Source organism: Excalfactoria chinensis, chromosome 1 (assembly GCF_039878825.1).
Source record: "Excalfactoria chinensis isolate bCotChi1 chromosome 1, bCotChi1.hap2, whole genome shotgun sequence".
Lineage (NCBI taxonomy): Eukaryota > Metazoa > Chordata > Aves > Galliformes > Phasianidae > Excalfactoria > Excalfactoria chinensis.
This window is the reverse complement of record NC_092825.1, coordinates 65,234,991-65,245,948: the sequence shown is the minus strand read 5'-3', so window position 1 is coordinate 65,245,948 and position 10,958 is coordinate 65,234,991.

Here is a 10,958-nt window from a genome sequence, read left to right as displayed (position 1 = left end):
GAGGGAAAGCCCTGTAGGGCTGCACTGAGAAATGAACAATTTAGTTTTCTCTGCTTATGTTTTACCCAAATTTCTCTTAATTTTAAAAATAAGCCGATGTTTCTCCTTCATGTTTTTTGCTCTCTGAAATGCTTTGCTAAGTTCAGTGAGGAGAAAGGACCACCGACACCTGCAGCTCGTCTATGTCCTGTCCTGGCTTTGACTGGGTTAGAAATAATTTTCTTCAGAGTAGAAGGGCTGATCTTCTGATCTTAACGAAGGGAGTTCTGATTCCCCTTTACAAGAAGTGAGTAATGAATGCAATGATCAGGTCAATAGGGGCCCTCCCTCCAGCAAAATGCTGCGGTCACATTTGAGGAAAGCTTTCAGATATCACAGCCTGCCAGATCTACGCTTCATTAGGGCTGCCTCAGCAGCAGCAGCATTCAGTTGTCCAGAGATGTAAGGAAACACTGCTGTCCTGCTTCTATAAACGCAGTTGAAGGCAGGATTTGTCTGCACTGAGTGCAGTCTCTCCTAAGGTGCACCGAGAGCTCCAGTTTACCTCTGAAGACTGGTGCTGACGGTAAGCGCAACCACCATTATTTGGCTTATGAAGGACAGATGAAGGACCTACACACACTATCACATTGTTACCAAGACCCAAAATGACCCTGAAACGTGAAAGCACCCTATTTTATCTTGGCGGTTTCCAGTTTGAATGAACCTACATTTGTTCAAACACCTGCCAAAGAAAAAAAAAGAAACAAAGTAAAACAGGAAGTTTTCTAGCACAAAATCTTTGGTGGTTTTTAACCCCCTGCAGCTCCGTGTGTGGCATAACAACGTTAAAGCCTTACAGACCTGTTAGCCTGAGCCTGGGCAATGGGTTGACACTCATTTTATCTGACTGAAGTTAGAGATGTGTTAAAAATGCCAACTGTGTTAATTCACAGACACCAAAAAGTGAACGTGCCCTGCTGTGATGAGCGAACCCATTGAAAAAGCAAAGAGACAAAAGAAATCTGCATGATGGAAATTACTGAGATATTTCTTTTGTTTAATTACTTGCAAGACTGTTGGTGAAACTGGAGGAAGTTTAAAATAAACAAAAGCATTTTTTTCCCACGATCCGCATGGCTGGCATTTCCCCATCAGACTGGCAGGCAGTTCGGCTGGCTAAGATGGAGTGTAAAAAAGTGCTTGAGTGAAAGTTTGTGTGATGGCTTGACTGGGTTCTGGACTCCTCCTATCTTTGTGGATGGCTTGTTCTTGGAGGCAGTGGTTGTTTGCAGCCTCCTGGCAGCCTCCCGGGCACAGCCTGGCCTCACATCCTCCAAACTCCATGCCCAGGGCTTTCTGTCAAAGCAAATGATGTGCACACCTGCCTGCGTGTCCTGGTGCATCCAAACTTGCCTTTATTTGCCCAGTTGCAGAGCTGAAGAGCACATGAGATGTGCAGGACATGTGGTCCAAAGGAGCAAGCATGCACCCCAAGGCATGGAAGAGGTTGGAGAAAAACATAGTTTTGGCAGAAGTATTAGCTAATGCATGTGCAAACATTATAGCCAACGTACAACTGTTGTTCTGATAAAGGCAACTGACAGAAATGAATAGTGAATTTTTACAGTATTTTTCCCCTCATCTCAGTCATTGCCCTCTTCCTTCCCAAAGGTACATTGGGAAGTGGGGAGAATGATGGCTGCTCTGACACATCCCCTTGGCACATCATCCTCTCCTCACCAACAGGAGAGCAAATGGCCCTGCTGATTTCAGTCAGTAGGATGCCATAAGGATGGATGGGAGAAGGTGCAGCTCAGGGTGATGTTGGTGGAGGCAATGCACGGTAACAGATCCCAGTGCTGAGAGAGGATGCCTGTGCTCATCTGCCTCCATATACAGCCTTTCTGATGGACATCTAATACCAGAAACACTGAGTAGCAGAAGGATGTTTTTCAAACCTTACAGGATTTCAAGTAAACCAGAGTGCAATTTTGGGGAAGCATTAAAGTTGTTAAAGACACCCCTCAGTCCGAGAGGGACATCCTCAAGTCTGAACGAGATGTACTCCAACCTGAGCGAGATGTCTTCCAGCACTCAGAATCCAGACTCCAAATTGAAGTAAGCAGTTTGCATTACATTTGAGGCATGCTCGAATCTGAAATGAATGCCCTCAGAGATGAACTCCAGGCCAAGTTGGAGAGCACTGGAATCAGCCAACCTGATCAACCACAGGGGGCACCAGATTCAATGTTGGTTGCCCCTGTAAGAGGACGAAAAATGAAACGAGTTTCAACTCAGTTGGAAGAGCAGAGGGAGTTAGAAGAGCAGGAGGAGGCAGAAGAGCAGAGGGAGGTAGAAAAGAGGAGGAAGTTAGAAGAGAGGAAAGAAAGAGAGGGTGAACTGGAGGAAATAGAGGAAACAGGAGAGGAGGAGCCAAAACCTAGAATTTCTTTGCGAGAACTTTTTGGCCCCAAAACTCCAAATTGGGGGGGGGGGGGGGAAGGGGGGGCTCATCAACACAGTTGCCATCATCAACACCGAGGGCTCCTGAAAGAGCAAAAGGCAAGCAAAATATCACAACCATTGTTGATCGAGCTTTAAAACTGAGTGAAATTCGGGATCTAAGAAAGTACTTCACACGCCACCCAAAAGAACCTATGGTCACTTGGTTACTTTGATGTTGGGATAATGGGGCCAGCAGTGTGTGGCTCAATGGCAATGAAGCTCGCCAACTGGGTGGGATTTCCAAGGACTCACGTGTAGACAGAGGTATTTGGCACATGCAAAAATCTGTCCTACATCCTCTGGAAGCAGATGTTGTTAGCAGTAAAAGAAAGATTTCCCTTTAAAGATGACTTGATGCCTGAGAAAAAGAAATGGACTGATATAGAGAAAGGTATCCAATATTTGAGAGAAAGTGGTGTGGTGGAAATGCTACACAGCCCCCACTTCATCCATAATGACCCACACCAATTACATGATCCTGAGACAATCCATGTTACACGAACTATGTGGCATGCATTTACAAGGACTGCACCAGCAAATCATGCCAGTGCACTTGCAATAATATATGGCAAAGGGGCAAGGAGACCCCTTGTGAATGAACTGATTGGTAGACTTCATGATATTGAGTTATTTGTAAGTTCTACAGAAGTTTATGTTTCAGCCATTACTTGAGGTAATTGAAAGATTAGACAGACTGGAGAGCACGCATAAAAGGTTAGACAGAGTGGAGAGCACACAAAATGATATTATAGATATATTGACTACCGTGCCCGATGTTGATGGATCCATGGTGGTACCAGATGATGGGGACCAGGATTCCCACGATTGCCGACTGGGAGAGCTAAACAATGTGAGTTCCTCCCAACCTGTATCATCGGATATCTCAGCCATAAAAAAGGGATGTCCTCGTGTTCGAGCAAATGACAACAGTAAGGCCGTATGTCTTGCCTTATGGTTTTTCCTGCATAATCATGGGGAGGGTATGAAGAAGTGGTATAATTCACCCACTTCTGCACTTCAGGCACGAGTGAAAGAATTACAATGCAGATCCACCACCAAGGTGAACTCTTCCAAAAAAGGGAAGGTTCCAGTTGCTGCAAGCCACCGAGGTAACAAATAGAGAGGCCCTGCCCCCAGCCAGGGGGGGGAAAGGGACAATAGAGTGTACTGGACTGTGTGGATTAGGTGGCTCCTAATCCCTTCTGCTGTGGGGTTGCTCCAGGTAAAAGACCAAGAGGTACCAATTGCCACCAAAGTGGTGCACAGACAGCAGTACCGCACCAACAGGGACTCATTGCTCCCCATTCACAAGCTAATTCGTCAACTAGAAAATCAGGGAGTGATTAGCAAAACTCACTCGCCTTTTAACAGCCCCATATGGCCAGTGCATAAAGCCAGTGGAGAATGGAGGCTGACGGTGGTGTGGATTACCGTGGTCTGAATGAAGTCACACCACCATTGAGTGCTGCTGTACCAGACATGCTAGAACTCCAGTATGAACTGGAGTCAAAAGAAGCCAAGTGGTATGCCACCATTGACATTGCTAATGCCTTCTTTTCCATCCCAGTGGCTGCAGAATGTAGGCCACAGTTTGCTTTTACCTGGAGAGGTGTTCAGTACACCTGGAACCGTTTACACCAGGGGTGGAAACACAACCCAACCATTTGCCATGGGTTGATCCAAGCTGTCTTGGAACAGAGTAATGCTTTCCCTTTTCCCTTCTTCCCTTTCCTTTTTGGGCGAGTGGCCCTGTGGGCCAGCTGCCCCCATCACCGGCGCAGGTAGATTTTCAGTTAACCCGTGACAGTTGTGATGCAGGTGCTGATGACTAAGTGAATGCAGGTTCTTATGGAGACTCCAGGGTCCATCAAGCTGGGTGTAGTGCAGCCTATGTGGAGCCAGTGTGAACAATTTCCCCTTTTAATTAGCTTAGAAAAAATAAAGGAGAAAAGTTTTGCTATGACTCAAAGCAATTAAAAAATACCAGGTGGAAAAACAAGAAGAAAAAATGTTTTGAATCTAGCTAAATACTTTGCTCAGTCTGAGAGGCAATGTTTGCTTTCTCTCCTTTCTTTACTTCCCCTCCTTCTCCTTGTCTAGGACTTTTCAGCTGAGGAACATTTTAAATACAGTTAGATGAAAACCAAAAAAGGCTGATCGGAATAAATTGCATTTCCTCAGATTCTTTCCTTTTATTTTCTCATTTGTTTTTTGGCACAGACAGCCTGAAACCCACAAAACGTTTCATTGGCATCAGATCTGTAGTCTGTAATGGAAAAAATCATACTCTGTTTTTTTTTGTATTTCTTTTTTGGGTTATGATGTTTCCTCCTGCTTGTCCCTCACTGTACGCACAGGGCACGTTACAGCCCTTCTCCCATGTCATTGCTGGGCTTGTTTCCTTGCAGGTTCCCTCTCTGTAGTGGGGCAAGTAAGGATTAACCACAGCAAAGCAATGCTTGCTCAGAGCAATCAGCCCTACTCCTTTGAGTTTGCAGCCATGGCCCTACACACATTTGTCACACGTGGTCTAGAAGTGGGGCCATGACCCCACTGCATCCCCACATGCAAATGCTGACCATGGCTGGAAAATACTGCCACTAGGAGCCTGCATCCTGCTCCAAAACTCTTGTATGGGAGCCCACGTTCTGTGTTCACCTGCCTGCATGTTCCAGTGCACCCAAACCTGCCTTTGTTTGCGCTGGTTGACAGCTTTTCAGTTTCTGTTTGCTTTCCATCCTGAGCTGGAGGTGCCCCCAGACTGTGCCTGGGAACACAGTGCACAGCTAAGGCAAGGGAGGTGCTCAATGGTCCTGACCTAGGAGGCAGAATTGGAAGCGTTTGTGCAGCTGCTGGCAGGACTGTACCAGGTGAGAGAGAGGGCAGGGGCACCCAAGAGAGGATGGGAGTAGCAGACGTGGAACTGTTGTGTGTAGCACTCAGCTCTGGGGCTGCAGACCCAGAAATCATGTCATGGGCAAAACTGGCTTATGGAAACTTCCCTGTTCACTCCCTCATCTTTAAAATCTCTTATTCCTTCTCAGCAGGGCTGTGACAGCCGTGGGCTGTATCCTTCACAAATGTTGCCTTCTGTCATGTCCGTTCCCATCAGACTCTCTTCCTCTCCCCAACTCCATTCTTTTCCTGCCTAAACTATTTTGGGTGGTCCTGCGTGGAGCCAGAAATTGGACTCCATGATCCTTGTGGGTCCCTTCTAGCTAGGGATATCCTATATTCTATATCCCTATATTCTATTCGCAGCAATACCTAAGCAATCGTTTTTTCCAGTTATGAGATATTGTTGTTTTTTATGTCCTAACCCACGTTTCTTAGCACTTAAATGTCTCTGGCTTCTTTCTCAGAATTATTTTCAACATTATGAAGGCAAGTCTTTAGGACACTGTGGGTATTTATGGTGCTTTGATTCCTCCTGTTGTCTAATGGCGTTGATATTCCTTACTAACACCAGCCTAGCCCTGGCCTGAACAGGCAGCTGCATCCAGTGGCTTCCAAAGCACCTTTTCCTGATACAAAATGCATGCTCCCAAAGTAAGGGAAGGCACAATGAAGCTACAAAATGAAAACATCAGTGGTAGGACGTGGGTTTTGAGCAGCTCCAGACAAAACCTGTGTGGGACAAGGAGGCTGTGTTGGAGCTCCAAAAAACAGCAGTCAGCGATAGGCAGGCCCTGCACAGTGTGTTTTGTTCTTTCTTGATATCTGGAGAGTTTTTGGGAAGGTGCATGCACACAGTGGGTTGATAGTAAGCCTGCATGGAACATGTACAGCAGCACCGTGGTGCCTTGGCTAAAATGGCTTCCTGTTTTATTTGTTTTGTTGAGATTTTAAAATATTTCTGCAGAGGCTGTTCCTGCAGCTTTCTATTTCTGTCTCTCGGTAACTGAAACTGATGTAACTTTGCAAAGAAAGCGTGCATGAAGTACGGCCACAGATGACCGAAACTCAGCAGGGTCAGTTTGTTGGGGAAACATGCCACGAATGAAGGGGAGAAAATGTGCTGCCTGCTGATAGGTGTATTTGTAGCTGTTTGTAGCTTCTGAACACATGAACTGCTGGCAGCCTTCTTTCACTCGTGCTGACTCAAGACTTTGCTTAATCTGCTGTAGACTCGGCTACACAGGGTGTTCATCGCTGTTCCCCCGTGATATGTGAAGTCCCACTGACTGTGATCATGTCCCACCAACCATCTCTTCATCAAAAATTCAAAATGTCATGCCAACATTTTGGGGTAAAATCAGGCATTCCTGGTTTCTGTGTCTTAGAAATAAGACTTTCAGTTTATAGAAGCATGTCTGCATTTCAGCTTGGCCAGTTGACCTTCCCAGTGTAAGCCCTGTTTCATTGGGCCACTCCTTAGTTTCTTTGCCCTCCTTATCTCAATGACTTCATTTTCCCTCCTCCCTCCACCTCCTACTCCCACTTTCCATCCCTGTCCCATGTGTGGGGCAGCTGACATTGGCACCAGATGCAATTTACAAGTTTCTTGTACAGAGTGGGAGCTGAAGGTGACCTGGCCTGGGGTGACCTACTCCATCAACCGCCTTCAGACGTAGCTGAGTTGTTAGAAAGGTGAGAGGTGGATGCATGGCAGCATTGTTCTGCCTCAGCTCTGCAGCTCTGCAGCTTCTACTCTTGCTGAAGTTTTATAATTCACCTTCCTAGCACCATACTTACTGTCAGCCTCACTCCCTCTCTGCACCGAGTGCAAGGCCTCACTGTGCACCATCAGCATTCACCTGGACCAAATGGAGGGCTGGGTTCCCCAGTCTCCACTTTTGCTTCTGACTTTACCCACTGCTGAGCAGGGATCAATGATTTCTGTTGCTCACTCCCATTTTCCTCAGCTCTGCCAGCCTGAATCTACATGGTGTCTCCCCGTCTCCTTGCTCTGGGCTGGTGACAGTGGCACATCTTGACAGTGTCATGCTTCCTGTAATGAACTCCAGATGACTGCCCACTGGTGTGATCCTCCAGTGTACCTCTTCCTCAGTGGATCCTCCTTCCCACCTTCTCTCCTCCTACTTCCCTGGGCTTCTCTGTGTTGACCACATCTTGGTAACCACCAGCCCTACTGCTCCAACACTGGCTCACTGTGGCCTCACCAAGCAAAGGCAGCTCTGTTCTGAAAGATGTGGCCTTACGGAACAGCAGGTGCTGGTGGCACCCAGCTCAGCTGGTCAGCTGGTCTGCCCATCTTGCAAAAGAGTTGCACGTCCCTTCTATTCTTCTTCATCTCCCATGAAGATTCACAGCAAGGCTCAATGTCCTGTGCTCATTGAAATGATAAGACCTCAATGGAATGAAAACATGGGGTAAAACAGCCACCCAGTGACACTCATGTAACCAAGCCATGGGCATCTGGGGAGAAGCTGGCTGTCATGAGTTAGTGGTGTGCACTTCGGATTGTTGCCATGGCCAAAGCATCACATTATGGAGCTGCTCTGGGCTGCAGTGAGTGCTATCAATGAGCGTCACAGGGGGCCCTGTACCATTCTGGTGATTTAGATGTGCAAACGTCTGCCTATCAAAAATGCATGTTTATTTTTCTACAAATAAATGTAGGCAGCCTGTGACGAGAGCTGGCCAGAACTCACAGAATCGTGCTTCCCAGAAGATGAAGGCGGTGTTCCATTATGTCTGTTGTGTTCAAATGTTTAAAGCACCAGATTGCTCAGATGAGGGAAAGGGGTTCACTTTCTGTGAGAAACTCATTTGAAATTAAGTTATTGTCCAAATACAAGCAGTTAGTCATCCCAACTTGGGCAAAATAGATATGAAGCATTGTGAATTTGGGCAGTGCAGTGAGGTGGGGTCCTGGAGAAGCAGGAAAACCCAGTTGGTGGGTGGGAAATTGCTGTCATCGGTGTCCCCATGTGGGTTAATCCTGCTGAGCTGGGGGAGATGCTTTGCTCTCGTGGGCCCTCCCTGACAGGTTTTGATCATGACAACATGATTTATGCTCTCTATAAATATCCCTCTGGCAAGGGAAATAATGCGTTGGATGACATTTTCCAGACGGCCTCAGGCTCATTGGCAAGATACTCCCGTGGCATTACAGCGAAAGGAAAAAAAAAACACGGCCTGCGGACCTGCACAGCAGTTTTACAAGTGATTTCAGAGCCACTTTGCGCTGATCCCTGCTCCGCAACACAGCAGAAAGAGGTGGGTCCCCGCTTCCCATGCATGTCACAATCCCCCAGCTGAAGCCCAACAGCCCCTGAAGCCCACATACCGCAGAACTATTGCCATGCTGCACTAATAAGGAAAAAAAAATAGTAAGGACCTGAAGTCCTCATTTGAGTTCAGAAAACTGCTTTTCCTTACAGGTGTGGAGAGGACTTGTGAGGGTGCGGGGGGAGAGGAATGAGAAGCTGACAAATGCTACACATGGTTTCTGTTCCTGATTATGGTATTTTTCAGCTTTTAAACTTGCTGCAAGAGGAAAGTCTACAGAAGGAAGGCATTTAGAGCTCCCGTCACGCCTCAAAGCATCCCATGTTTTTTTGTGGCCCTTGGAATGAATGTCCTGGTCAGTCCAGTGTGACAGCCATTGACCTTGGCTACCTGCCCACTGTGATGGCACACGGGATCATCCCAGGGCCATGAAGCTCCCAGCCGTGGTAAGCTGCTGCCTGCAATGGTTCGGGGCCATTTCTGGGGCTGGTCTCCCCAGCTGGCTGAAGCCCCCCTACCCCCCCCACGGCCTCTTTCCAGGACATGGATGTTCTGCTGGCATGCAGCACTGAGAGCCAGCATGCGTCAGAGCAATGCTCTGTGCCTGAAATGAGGGAGCTGGGAAATGGGAATTGTGACATGGGAAATCTGCTTTGAACTTCGCCTGCTCTTGGAGGCATGGAAAACCCAACCAGCAGTGCTTACTGGTGGCCAGGCCCCAGGCAAGACTCTGGGAGACAAGCAGGCTATGGGCAGCAGAGGGCTGGAGGGATCATTCCTCTTCCTGGTGTGCCACTAAGTCTCTAGGGGAGGATGAGCAGCAGCAAATGGTCACTAATCCCAAGCAGCTGCTGGAGACCAGGAAAACCTCCATCAAGGTGACCAGTTCTATGTAGGAACAAAAGGACTCTGTTTCCCTAGTTAAATACTTAACTTAAACTTGATAAGTGCTCTTTGTTGGCATTGGTTGCCTCAGGGGGGAGGAAATGAGGCCTAACAGTGACAGTCTTCCATAACAGTGCTCTCTCTGGCATTTCGGTGGGTCTTTCAGCCATGCTGACATGCCCCATTGCACTGGAGCAGGTCAGTTCTGCCTGGTGCAGGCAGCGTGGTGCTCTGGCTCACGTGACACTGCTAGCACATAGCAGGGTAAGCGCTTGAGTGCCCAGTGGTCTTCAGGGCCGAGGCCCCAAGCCTGAGCTTGGGACACTGGGCATCGAGGAAGAACTTCTTTAGCGTGAGGGTGATGGAGCACTGAAACAGGCTGCCCAGAGAGGTTGTGGAATCTCCTTCTCTGGAGATATTCAAAATCCTCTTGGACACTTTCCTGTGTAACCTACTGTAGGAAACCTGCTTTAGTAAGGGTTGGACTCGATGTTCTCCAGAGTCCCCTTCTAGCCCCTACAATTTAGTGATTCTGTGATCAGCACAGCCAGAGCAGTGATGCTGCCAGTGGGAAAAGCAGGCAGCTCATTAGGAATCAATCCGGACAAGTGCCAGATATCCCGTGGTGTTCAGCATGGCACATGCCCTTTTTGAGTTGCATCAACATCAACAAGAAACTCTAATGATGCACTAAAGCTCCAGCATGTGCAACTGACCATCCTCTTTCTGGAAGGTGCACTGGGACCCGCAGCAGCAGCAGATCAGCTGGGCTGACTGTTGAAAATGGACCTTCTGCATCCACGTACGTACAGTCCCAAATGTGTTTTACTCCTTAATAGCCTCAGACTAAAGAGGAATTTATATTCTGAGAGTAATATTTAAATCAACAAATATCCTTAAAGACCATACTGAACAAAAAGGCTTGGTCGTTGGCCTTTGTTCCTGTAAGAGTAGGAGCACAACCTACCATAAGGTGTTGCTGTCATTATATGACACATTAATTCCATCTTAATCTCGCTATAGTTTGAGCTGTGAGACACAAGGGTATTTTACTGCGTACAGCTGCTCTCCTGATATGGGGATAGAGATGCCCAGTGGGTGATGGACGTGAGCAGGCGCAGGGGACTGCTGGGTGCTGGCAACAGCAGTGGGATGCACAGCTCCTGCTGGCCCTGGAGGCTGAGCAGTGGTTGTGGGGCTCTGGGCCATCATTAGCAGCTGCAGAATATCCCTGGAAATTCTGGAAAGGAAAGCATCCACGTATGGCACACAGCCCTGTGCTCCTCCTGCAGCTCCCTGCAGCCAGCTACAGCCACGGTGTGGTTGTGTATATTTATTGCTGGCCTGAGTGAGCCTCAGGAGGGGCGCATGAAGCAGAGACATGTTTGGAT